General features: G+C 44.0%; 1 long non-coding RNA gene across 1 annotated transcript; it reads left to right on the forward strand.

Annotated features, from left to right (window-relative positions):
* The first annotated feature begins 781 nt into the window (after positions 1-781).
* Positions 782-3,159, forward strand: LOC140398030 (uncharacterized). Its single transcript, XR_011937392.1, has 3 exons — positions 782-988; positions 1,092-1,189; positions 2,392-3,159. It is a non-coding gene; the product is annotated as an uncharacterized lncRNA (long non-coding RNA).
* Positions 3,160-12,721: the final 9,562 nt, after the last annotated feature.

Here is a 12,721-nt window from a genome sequence, read left to right on the forward strand (position 1 = left end):
AAAAGTCTCCTTCCTAATTCTGAGTTGACATTGGCTGTGACTACCTTCCAACTGCATTTCAGAAATACTCTTGGGAATTTCCGACCTGGTCTGCCAAACAACCAAAAGATGAGCTGAACCCATCCGCCTGGGTTCTAGTCAAATTCAAGTGAGTGTACACTATGTTTTATTTCTTGATTAATAAAGGGATCAGTGGTTATGGGGAGAAGACAGGTGAAAGGGGATGAGAAACATAACAGCCATGATTGAATGGCGGAGGAGACTAGATGGGCTGAATGGCCTATGTCTTACTGTCTTATAATCAGAGGGTTTCCTGATTGCGCTGGAGGACCTCGGTTTGTCCATTCACCATTCACTGCACCAGAAATGCAGCCGTTTGTTCAACTTCCAGAGAAAGGTAGATGGGTAACTTCTCAAATAATAATGTGTAATTCCTTACAGGTGACTGAAATCTCTCACGTATGTGGAAATAAAAATCTCCCTCATGATACAAAATAAGAACTCATTAACATTTCACTGACCAGGGTAACAATTAATGATTTTCCCATGCTCAGCTTGTTTTTTGTATCTTGTACAGATTGTTTATTTGAAAATCACGGACTTCAGTAAGTGAAGTTAATGTGTGACTAGCAAAATTTAAATAGCGCTGGGTGAGAAACCACAAACCAGTACAATGTCGTAACTTACACATAGCCTCATAGTTATGAGGCACACACTGCTGCCTCCTTATGAAGAGTGACCCACTCCCATTCCCCCCTTTGCACCATTGTTCTCCCTTTCGGACCTTCCTGCCGAGCACACCTACTGGGCATCTAACCCTTTCAATCTCCTTCTCAATCCACTTACTGCATTCCTCTAGAATCTCCGTTATTGTTGATTATATTGACATCAGCTTGGACTGAGGTTCCCTCAGTTGGTAACGTCTGCCTGTTTTCAAAGTTTTCCCGGGCTCTACACTCTACTCACTGTGCCATTCAAAGCTCTAAAGGTGGTTAACGGACCCTTATCTCTTGCTCCCTTCTCTTCCGACACCTCCTCCTCCATTGAACACTTCATCGCTTACCACCCTTTTATCTCTCTTTTAATGACAGAACCGGTCTGCCCTTTTAAATCAAGATGTGGAGATGCCGGCGTTGGACTGGGGTGAGCACAGTACGAAGTCTTACAACACCAGGTTAAAGTCCAACAGGTTTGTTTCGATGTCACTAGCTTTCGGAGCGCTGCTCCTTCCTCAGGTGAATGAAGAGGTATGTTCCAGAAACATATATATAGCCAGATTCAAAGATGCCAGACAATGCTTGGAATGCGAGCATTAGCAGGTGATTAAATCTTTACAGATCCAGAGATGGGGTAACCCCAGGTTAAAGAGGTGTGAATTGTGTCAAGCCAGGACAGTTGGTAGGATTTCGCAGGCCAGATGGTGGGGATGAATGTAATGCGACATGAATCCCAGGTCCCGGTTGAGGCCGCACTCATGTGTGCGGAACTTGGCTATAAGCATTATTTTAAAATCAAAACGTTCAGGAATTAAATTGTATCCCTTCTACAGCCCCCTTTGTGTAACTAACGCAAAATGGTACATGTGAGTTTTTCAATGCAGTTCAAACCTGGGTTGGCCATATCCTGCAGGCTGGACTCAAGATTCCTTCCTACTCCACTTCGCTCAGCTACTAGAAGATTAGTATCTGATATCAGATTTAACTCCCGACCAAAATTTTAATTTTTCCGATCCTATTGACCAAGCTATTTGCTTAGGCTGAACCAGATGGTTCATAACCTTAGTTTTTTTTGTTCAACTAACAGCTAATCTTCAAACCTGATGACCAATACTGCTTAGTTCCACCTTTGCAATATTGCCTCTGCCCTTATCTCATGATGGTCTCTGCTGAAACTATTATCCATTATTTCTAGAGATTCAGCTCTCCACTGCTCGTCTGAATAATTTTCTGAGCTTCACCCCTCACAAATTCCACATTCCAGAACCTCTCCTTTCAAGATCCTGTTCCACATTCCATTTAGCCTCTCCACTGACCTCAACGCATCTGGTTCAAAATATTCATGCTTATTTCCATACCTCTCCATAACCTTGCTCCATCCAATCTCTGCAGCATCCCAGTCTTACTTCCCATTCTATTCCCCTTTGACCTTCTGATCGGCTTCCTGTGAATCCCTTTCCCATCTCTTCACCATTTAATGTGCAGCCTTCTTCTCGTGGCCACTTTAACCCTGCTTTCCCCAACTATTCCCCATTTCAAAACCCCTTCTTAGCAATATTTGTGTCACCCCTTTTAACTCTTCCACTACTGCTCAGTGTCTGCTTCTTCTCAGTGTGTATGTGATATTCCGATCACTTGGAACTTTCTGATGTTAACTCGGTTTCTCCCTCCACAGATGCTGCCTGACCTGCCGAGTGCTTCTCGCATTTTCATGTTTTTATTTCAGGCTTCTCATGGAAGTTAGCATTGTTGCCCAATGGTGAAATTCTTGTAACTGGAATATGGTGCTACTTTTTGTAGTGACGCTTCTACCAGTCTGCAGTGGCTCGATAACTGCAACCTGAGATAATATATATTGTCCAAAACCACCTGGAAAAGCGTGGGCATTTTCTTACAATTATCCAGGTGCATTGAGCAAAAAAGATGCCCGGGAAAGAAGGAGTGCAGTTTGGTTCAAATTGTTTGAAGTTTGCTTTTCTTTATGATTTTTGTCAAAGTTAATAAGAAATGCTAAAAGATGTGGATGATTGCACTACAGCATGGTAGCACAGTGGATAGCACTGTTGCTTCACAGCTCCAGGGTCCCAGGTTGTATTCCCGGCTTGGGTCATTGTCTGTGCGGAGTCTGCACGTTCTCCCTGCGTCTGCATGGGTTTCCTCCGAGTGCTCCGGTTTCCTCCCACAAGTCCCGAAAGACGTGCTGTTAAGTCATTTGGACATTCTGAATTCTCCCGAACAGGCCAGCATGAGGCGACTAGGGGTTTTTCACAGTAACTTCATTGCAATGTTAATGTAAGCCTACTTGTGACAATGATTATTACTTTACTTTAGAAGGTAAACAGGTGGGAAAACCAAAGTTAGGCTGATGTAATTGTGGAGCATTTTGTTTGGAGCTCTGTCACGCTTCGTGAAGATTGAAAGAATTAAAATAAGTATTCAATAATGCTATCGGCTCGTTGAATTGAACTTACAGCTGATTTGTAATACAATACTGCAAACAACTAACAATACAGAAAGTCTTCATTGTGTGTGCCACCTGTGTCACTCCACTTTAAGGATTAATTTGCTTGTACCTTGTGGTAAACCACTGTGTTCCTATATTAAGGGTTTTATGGTAGAACCTGCACTACAGGTTCACCTGGGCCCCTGCATGCTAGCTCCGCCCAGGAGCCGGGTTAGAAATCTGCGCGGCCTTCAGCTCACAGCCATTTCGTCAGCTGCTGTAGGAGGCCACACTTCAGATATGAATAAAGCCTCAGTTTGAATTCAACTTCGTCTCCAGCCAAATTGATCGTGCCTCATACCTTCTATCAGAGGCACCCAGTGTAAATTCCACGAATGGTATATGATGGGGAGCCGTTCCGCTGACAGGGGGGCTTCGGCTGGGGCTGGGGGGACTGGTGGGGAGTGGCCGGGGGGTGTCGAGGGGGGTCACAGGGGGGCAGTTTTTGGCAGGCCGGGTCCGCGTGCAGCTGGCGCCATGTCATACGGAGCGGCCGCCGTTGGTCGCCGCCGTGCTCATTCGTGGCCATGGACCCGGCCATTTTGCGGCTGTATCCGTAGATAAAGCCGGGCTTTTACGCGGCGTGGTTGCGAGCACCCCCCCCACCCCACCCCCCCCACCCGGCGGAGGATTGGTGCTGGGGCACCGCCGACATTTGGTCGTAAGAATAGACGGATCCTGCAGATATAGCCGCAGGATCGGAGAATCCAGCCCTTACAGAAAGCTTTTGCCTCCGTTTGATCCAGTAGATGTTAATTGCTGCACACACTGAATCCAACAGGGAACAGTGGGCCCACGCATCACAACCCTTTTTTCGTATTCTAACAATGAGAAAAGAAATCCACTGAACTCAGAAGCCACAAGTTACAGTAGCACTTTTGGGATTTAAAATATTAAATTAAACACACAAGATCACTGTTACGTAGTTAAGATTTGCATCACAGAACATTCCTCAAAAGAACGTCACTTAGTTAGACACACAGGTAAGGACCCTATAGACAACACTCCGTTATAAATGTTTAAACTAAAATTCCAGTAATATTACCAGAAAGCACCCCACCAATGCTGCAGGAAAGGTATATCACAGGCGTTCTCAAATTTACTTCCACTCTTCTGTGGAAATTCAAGACTTCAAAAAAAGACCCTGCTTTATGGAAATCAGATACTTAAAAAAATAAATTTTTTAGAGTACCCAATTCATTTTTTTCAATTAAGGGGCAATTTAGCGTGGCCAATCCACCTAGCCTCTTTAGGTTGTGGGGCAAAACCCCCGCAGACATGGGGAGAATGTGCAAACACCACACGGACAGCGACCCAGAGCCGGGATCGAACCTGGGATCTCGGTGCCACGAGGCAGCAGTGCTAACCACTGCGCCACCGTGCGGCCCATCAGACAATTTTCTGACTTGGCTGGAATGGCTTTTTCAAATTTTGCACCTTCACACCTTTTTGTCCCAACGCCAGAAGGGCTTACATAGCTTACAGGATGACCCCAGGAGGGCTTACATAGCCTCCCCCTACAGCTGGACATTTCTCGCTACATGTCATTTTTCTCTTTCATTTTAAGTCCATCATCATTAGCCCCTCTTTGAAACTTAATTTTCCCAAAATATAAAACTCTGTCATGTTCTCCCATTGATCCCACTTTCAGGTCAAATAAGATTTAATAACCTTGCCTTGTTTCCTTTTCCAAGTTGTAAAACCTTTTACTCATCGTTTGAAATTTAGCAGCAGAAATTCCAAACCCTTACTTAACTCCTAATGCAAATTTCCACTCACTGCTTGTTTACTTATAAATAAGTTACTCAACCATATTCCTTGGCGCAGGTTGTTGGTGCTCACATTGTTGAACTGCAAGATATGCCTGAAAGAATAACTGAAGCAGAGAAGAGAATCCTGTCACTCAATAGGGCAGTCTCCTTGATGGGGCCTCACCTTCAGTCCTTGGAAATCCTGTTGCATGGTATGTCGAATATTCTGGTTGATTCAGGGAGATGGGGCTACACAGGTAGTGTTCGTGCATTCGGTCTTCTGGGGTGAATGAATTCCTGTCCAAATTTGAGAGTTGGCTGCCATGCTCTTGCCACCTAGATTTGAGCACATCATATCCGGTCTTCGAGGCCTGGGGTCAGCCGGAGTCCCCAACCACTGGTCTTACGTTGTCTTGTCCTCGATATTCATCGAGAAGAAGGCGACCAGCCATATCACTGTTGGATATCGAATATGTGTGCCGATAATATCAAAGACCATCTTTGTAACCTAAGAAGAAATACCTTTATGCAGCCCAAAGATTGTCATCAAGGGTCGATGATCAGTCAAAAGAGTAAAATTACATCCAAAATAATGATGCTCAAAACTTCTTTTTCTCATTGGGCGTCATTCATTCCAGTGCTAGTAAGAGTTTGTGAAGCAAATGCTATTAGTCGTTCCTCTCCTGAAGGTATTATGCGCAGGATAACTGCAGTAACCCCGTAGGGTGATGTATCGCAAGCCAAAAGTGTTTGCATTGGCTTCAGTTCTCCATCTTGGTTGCATGAGCAACCTCCGTAATAAAACCTCCCATTGTGTTAGTAGAATCCAGAGTGTGGCACCTCCATACCTTTTCACTTTGCGGAAAACTCAAAGGATATAAGCTACCCTTGCCCGAGTTGTCCCCTTTTGGGGGCTCCTGGTCCGCTTTCCTTCATCCATGGGGGAGATAGTAACCTGTGGGCTACAGGGTTCGAATGACAGCCTGGGTGCTCTGGATCAACATTGTTGGAATCTTTCTTCCGTTCGAGGGTAGGCTGGGTAGAGGAATTAAGTGCCCCCCTTCCAAGTGATCTTACATAGAGACTTCCAGATTGCCCTCCTTCTTGAGGCCTGGGCTGCCCTGGGAAGGCAGTGACCCAAGCCACTTGGTCAGACACATAAGTCAGCACCTTCTCGGCACCTGTCTCTTATAGGTTACCAACTATTAAAAATCCAGTAATATTACCCAAGGCAAAAATTGCAGTTATTTTAGTAAAGGTATATCATACCATTTCTCACTTTCTTCCACTCTTTTGTGGAAACCCAAGAAAATTCAGAAACAAGACTGCTTTCCGAAATAAAGATATTTCTGGTTTCTGGGTAGCTCTTCAGATTTGACACCTTTTCTCAGCATAGACCTGTCTCAGGATGTCTTCCCATCACAGCCAACAAATACTCAGCTTAATATCTCCCCATAAATATCCTTTTTTTCCTTCACCTTTGATTCCATTGCCTCAGCACCTCCTTGAACTTGAATTTTGCAAAATATAAAAAGTTCTGCAGTAATACCTATCGAATCACTGATGGGAATGGTATTGATATTTTATCAAATGCAACTAAATGATTATTAGCACCCTCAGTAGTAAAGTAAATGCTCAAAACCTGCCACCAAAACAGAAAGTGATAAATTATAATAAACAAATTGAATAGGACAGCACAGTGGTTAGCACTGCTGCCTCACGGCGCCGAGCAGCCGCTTTCGATCCAGGCCCCTTGACACAGTCCGTGTGGAGTTTGCACATTCTTCCCGTGTCTGCATGGGCCTCACCGCTACAACCCTAAGATTTGCAGAGTAGGTGGATTGGCCACGCTAAATTGCCCCTTAATTGGAACAAAAAATAACTCGGTTCTCTAAATTTATCTTTTTAAAAACTGAATTGAATAGAAATAACAACAATTATTTTCCTTCCCCCTTTAGTCCAAAGGGACTACGAGAATCTTGGAAAGTTGGACATTGTCTGCAAATTATCATTTGTTTTTTTTGTACAAGGTTGCATTTCCTGATAATCAATTTCTATTGGATCTAATTAGTCAGTACCTGTTAATGTTCTACCAGCAGAAAACTCACCGAGTTTGTGAAATAAACTCTGTTTTTTTGTAAACAGGATAATAGGGCCAAACCCATTTTGCAATGTTGAAGGTATCTATGAAATGAAGTATTAATATTGCAGCCCTGATATTGTCAGCGAGGCAAGGATGAAATCGGATCATTAGGCAGTCTTTGGAAAGCCCAGAAATGATTAGAATGTGAAGGCTTTACTGGATTGAATGGCAGGAGCTCATTAGAATTTTAATATATTTTTTATTTTTTCCAATTAAGAAGCAATTTAGCGTGGCCAATCCACCTCCCCTGCACATCTTTCGTTTGTGGGGGTGAGACCCACGCATACACTGGGAGAATGTGAAAACTCCACTTCGACAGCGACCTGGAGCCGGGATCGAACCTGGGCCCTTGGTGCCATGAGGTAACAGTGCTAACCACTGCGCCTCTGTGCCGGCCAGAATTTTTAATTTTTGCTTGCGCCAATAGGCTGAAGGATGGGTGGACAGCGCGAGGGACAGTCCCAGACAATGAAGAGGGTTGAAGGCCACCTGCGGGGTGGGAACTCGGATCATAGAGATTTCGGGGTATTCCCAGTCCAAAGGATGTGCACAGGGGTGGTTCTGTATCCTGGAAAAGAGTGATTTTAAATTACAAGGTTGATTTGGGTGAAAGGGTGAACTCACATGGTGGATGACATTAATGAGAGATCACTTGGTGGACTGAAACAATGGGGTGGGCTTGGATTGTGGGGGAATGGGAGATCATTGTCAGCATCTCGTCGGGCGGCAGAATTAAGGAAGTGTGTTTGAGGGCTGTTGGTGCTGGTGCAAAGTACTCCTGCTCCTACTGGTCCACAAGCAGTGCTGGAAAAGCACTTCCCCACTGGATCTGATTGCTCCCACCTCCTACAAAGTGCTGAGTTTCTTGAGCCCTGGGAAGCCTATCCTGCAGGCATTAGATCCAAACTGCCGAAATAAAACCTGAGCTATGCGGCCTTCTTTAAATATTTTAAGGACTGGCCTGTCTCTGCCTGACCCCAAGCCTGTCACAGTTAAACTGGAAGTTCATGGCAGCTTTGGACCAGGCTTCCCGTTTGTCAAAATTAGCCGCCACACCGTCAGTGGAGGAGAGTTAACCTGACATTACGTTAATGGTGCACTGGAAACCCTAAAATATCCAGTACAAGAAGTTGGTTTGCAAAGCATCTACTCAATCGATTGGCGTTGTTGCAGACACATGTTTTGGACAAAAGATTGCAAAATTTGTCGGGGTAACATGCTGGTTAACCTAAAGTGCTTTAATCTTCCCCTCCCCTCAGTTGTCTTGCTTGGAGGAAGATAAGGCATTATGTATCATTTGCACATGGTGCCATCATGGAATAAATAATTACACTGATTGGATGCTTTCCCTCCCAAATCAGAAGTTTAGAACTTCCTGAAGAGAAGCCAATCAGGGATGTGGAGCTAACTTTCCAGCCAACCCTTTATCCCGTAAAGACGTCTGAGATACTGTCGCTATCTGCTTTTAGTGGTAAAACTCTTTAAAGGAGCACTATTGACTGCCAATGGCACCTCCATGCAGAAATGGTAATACAAAGCTGGAGATTACTGACCACGCTAGGCAGACATGTCAGATCCCCTTCTCACATTACTTTGAGTGGCAAACAACTCCACCCTCTTTGTGGTTTATCTTTCCATTTCTGCGATACAACAGGACTGACTGAACGTGGCAGTAAATATAAGGGCCAGGATTTTACAGTCCCTCTAAGGCGTGTCTCCCATGGGCAGATGTGTGGTGGAGGTGAGGGGGGCGGGGGGGGGGGGGGGGGGGGGGTGTGGAGGGAGGGAGGGGGGCGGGGGGGGGGGGGTGGAGGGAGGACATTTAAAATGCTGTTTACCTTCAGCGGGAGCATAATATCGTGCCGGATGAAAGGGACCGTAAATTCCTGGCCAAGGTGTTTGCCAAAATTGCACTATGCTGCATGAAAACATGAGCTCAACTAACAATTTGAAGTTTGTGGACAACCTACCTGTTGCACTCGTCATGGCTATTGCCTCCAGTTCCCCTGCTTAAATATGCAGCTGTTACTGCTGGATTGTGTCATAAAAACATGTGACTTGTCATTTTTAAAAAATAAAAAATTTAGAGTACCCAATTCATTTTTTCCAATTAAGGGGCAATTTTAGCATGTTTAATCCACCTATCCTGCACACCTTTTGGTTGTGGGGGTGAAACCCACGCGAACACGGGGAGAATGTGCAAACTCCACACGGACAGTGACCCAGAGCCAGGATCGAACCTGGGACCTCGGCGATGTGAGACTGCAGTGGACTTAAATCATTTTTAATGCACAAATGACCATTGTCTAAAGAGTTAATTACATTGATTCTCAGTGGGATGAGAAGGTTATCCTATGGGGAGAGATTGGGTAGAATGAGCCCATATCCTCTCGAGTTTATAAGAATGAGAGGCAATCCCATTGAAACATTTAAAATTATTAAAGGGTTAGACAGGGTAGGTATTAAGAGGCTGTATTCACCTGTCCGTAGAGGTTAGAAGTAGTCTCAGGATAAGAGGGTTGACCGTTAAAGACTGAGAGGAAGAGACATTTCTCCACTAAGACGGTTGCTAACCTTTGAAATTCTGTACTCCAGAGAGTTGTGGGTGTTCGCTGCTTGAACACATTCAAGTTAGAGATCAATAGATCGTTGGAACTGAGGGAACTAAGGAATATGGAGGTAGGGCAGGAAAAGTAGAGTGGGGGTAAAAGATCGGCCATGATCTTATTGAATGGTGGAGCAGGTTCAGGGACCTGCCCCTATTTCCATTTCTTATGTTCTTATTGATAATACATGTGGGAGCTCTAAGCCAGACCAAAGTTTGTTTAATTGATGATCTGATAGGGATGAAAAAGCAGAGAACAGCATTTTAATGAGTAACTTCCCTCTTCATATGAATGTACTTTAAACTGACTTAGTGTTTTTGTTCTCTCGGTGGTACTTTATTGGAGTTAAGGTGAATGTGTAGAAAACAATGCAAATCCCAGAATAGTGAAGTAAAAAAGAAATTCAGTGAATTCAGATAAATCTACAAACATTGGGCGGGATTCTCTGGTCTCCGACGCTGAAATCCCGTTTGGTGATCGGCTGGAGAATCCACATTGGCGGCGGAATTGGGGACGGCGCTGCTTTTGCGATGTTCTGCCCCCTCCAAAACGGCATACTCTAGGAGTACGCCGTACACCATCGGGACAGCCTCAGGACGTTACCTGAGGTCCTTCCCCCCCGATGATCTGCCCCAGATGGACCGAGTTCCCGACAGCGTCAGTCACTCATAGTATTTGTTTTCGGGAACTCGGCGTGGTGGCTGCGGACTAAGTCCAGCGCCGCCACAGTCGGGGTGGGGGGGGGGGGGGGAGCCGATCAGCAGGAAGGGGAGGCTTTGGCAGGAGCTGGGGGCACTGGTGAGGGGTGGTCCGGAGGTGGCGAACCTGGATGAAGTGGGCCTCTGCAGGCTGCCGGCGTCCGCATGCGCGGGCACGGACCCGTCAATTCCGGCCGTATTCACAGCTAGTGCCGGGTGCTCTACGCTGCTCTCCTGCTGGCCCCTCACCAGATGGGGGACCAGTTGCCGTTTTGCGCCATTTCTTTGGTTGTAAAATGCCACCGTTCCCACGCCGCGTCAGCACTTAGTCTCAGAATCGGAAAATCCAGCACATTATCTGCGGATCATTTATAAGTAAACATTTACCAAGTCCCAAATTGCTTTACGTATAGTAAGACATCTGTTGCCGACCTTATCACGTAAGACATCTCTGTCTGTGCATTGTATTGAGATGTTCTAGATAGTGAACTTGTCAACAAAGTGTGATCACAATGGTTAGGAGCAAAGTATGTGATTTTAATTTTAATTTCTACAGTGACCTAACTAGTTGAAAGATGTGTGGCAGAATCGCAAGTTAAAAACAGGAAATATAATCAGAAAGACATTTGAAGCCATTAAATGGATTAAAAAAGATTGAATGTAACATTTGATTAAATTCTGAAGGCATTATTAAACTGTAAGGTAGTGATCAGCAAGACACAATGAATGTTTCGATATACAAATCCACCCGAAGATTATAATGTTCAATCAATTAGTACGAATAGTAAATGGAGAGTTGGTAAGATAAACATATTATTGCATGAGAAAGGAATTAAAGAACAGAGACTGTTGATGGATTAAGTGACCCTCTTCTCGTTCCAGCGACCACCCAACTGCTGAACTAATGGTACCCTTTTTAATGCGTTTTGCAGCTATAAAAATCCACCTTTTTATCCGTTGAATATAAAAGAATATTTTACATCTTTTTACATTTATTATGTGGATCTGGGTGGGTCACTAGTCTTTCTTTCCTATCCTGATCCTTAATTCCTATCCCTGGAGAAAAAGCCTTTTCAAACATCCCAGTCCATGTTGTGGAGGAACACCCATGGTGATGTCCGGCAGGCAGTTCCAGGAGTTTGACCCAGCGATCATGCAGGAACAAATGGCCAAATCCTGAAGGTGTGCGTCTTGGAGAGTTCCTGAATCTAAGAACGTTGAGCAGGAGGAGGTTATTCAGCCCCTCAAATCTACTCCGCCATTCGATTAGCCATTGGCTGATCTGTATCTTAATTCCATGTACCTACTTTGCTTCCATAGCAATTAATACCATTGCCTAAGAAAAATCTACATCTATCCGTTTTGACATTTTCAATTGACCTTGTCTCAACAGCTTCAATTCTACTGGAGATCAACGAGAAGGTACTTGAGTATATCTGACCAAAAATGTTATTCAAATCTAATCATCCTGAGTAAAACTATGGCTCTTTTAAGCTAATCTGTGACAATTTTCCAGGAACCCCATCACTTGCTTTCAATGGTAACATTCCATTCCACGCAATACAAAATATATTCTATACACTCAACAAGTGAAGCATGTGTATGCTTAGAATAGCATACAACTAAACATTAGATTGTACAGATTACAAATTAGAACTTTGACATTTTAAATTTCGATTTAATTAATCATTTACGATTTAATGATTAACCATTAATCATCATAACTGGAGGGAATCAATTGTCTAATCTGTAAATAATTTATGTAACAACAACTTCACAAATTAGATTAGGTGGAGAACAAAATGTAGATAGGCACATAGGAAAATTACCAATTGGATAAATAAGCAGTTTATATATTTGTTTTCAGTCTAGATTTTTGAGATGCAATATTGAGTATGGTAAGAGTGGTACTATCTTCCTTTAATTGGAGCATTTAAGTGCTTCGGTCCATATTAATAGTTCAAAATCTGCATTTGAAAGCAGTCCTCTAAAAGTGAAAGGCAACTTTAGGTTATTGGTCTAGATTCAGTACAGTTATCTGATACAAAGTACATCCGGGCCCCAGTAAAATATTTCTTTGGCAATTCAGGTTATGCCTGGTTCAGGGTTATTAATGGATTTTGATTTATTAGTGGTATTATACAGCCTCTTAATTTCACAATGTTTTCCGATCTGAGGGTTATTTATAACTTTGTTACAGGCTGCCAAGAAACTATAGGTGAATTTTTTTCCCACTCCTTCCCTCACAACTAGCCAAAGCTCCAAGGACTTTATGGGTGGCACAGTGGTTAGCACTACTGCCTC

Source organism: Scyliorhinus torazame, chromosome 21 (assembly GCF_047496885.1).
Source record: "Scyliorhinus torazame isolate Kashiwa2021f chromosome 21, sScyTor2.1, whole genome shotgun sequence".
Taxonomy (NCBI): domain Eukaryota; kingdom Metazoa; phylum Chordata; class Chondrichthyes; order Carcharhiniformes; family Scyliorhinidae; genus Scyliorhinus; species Scyliorhinus torazame.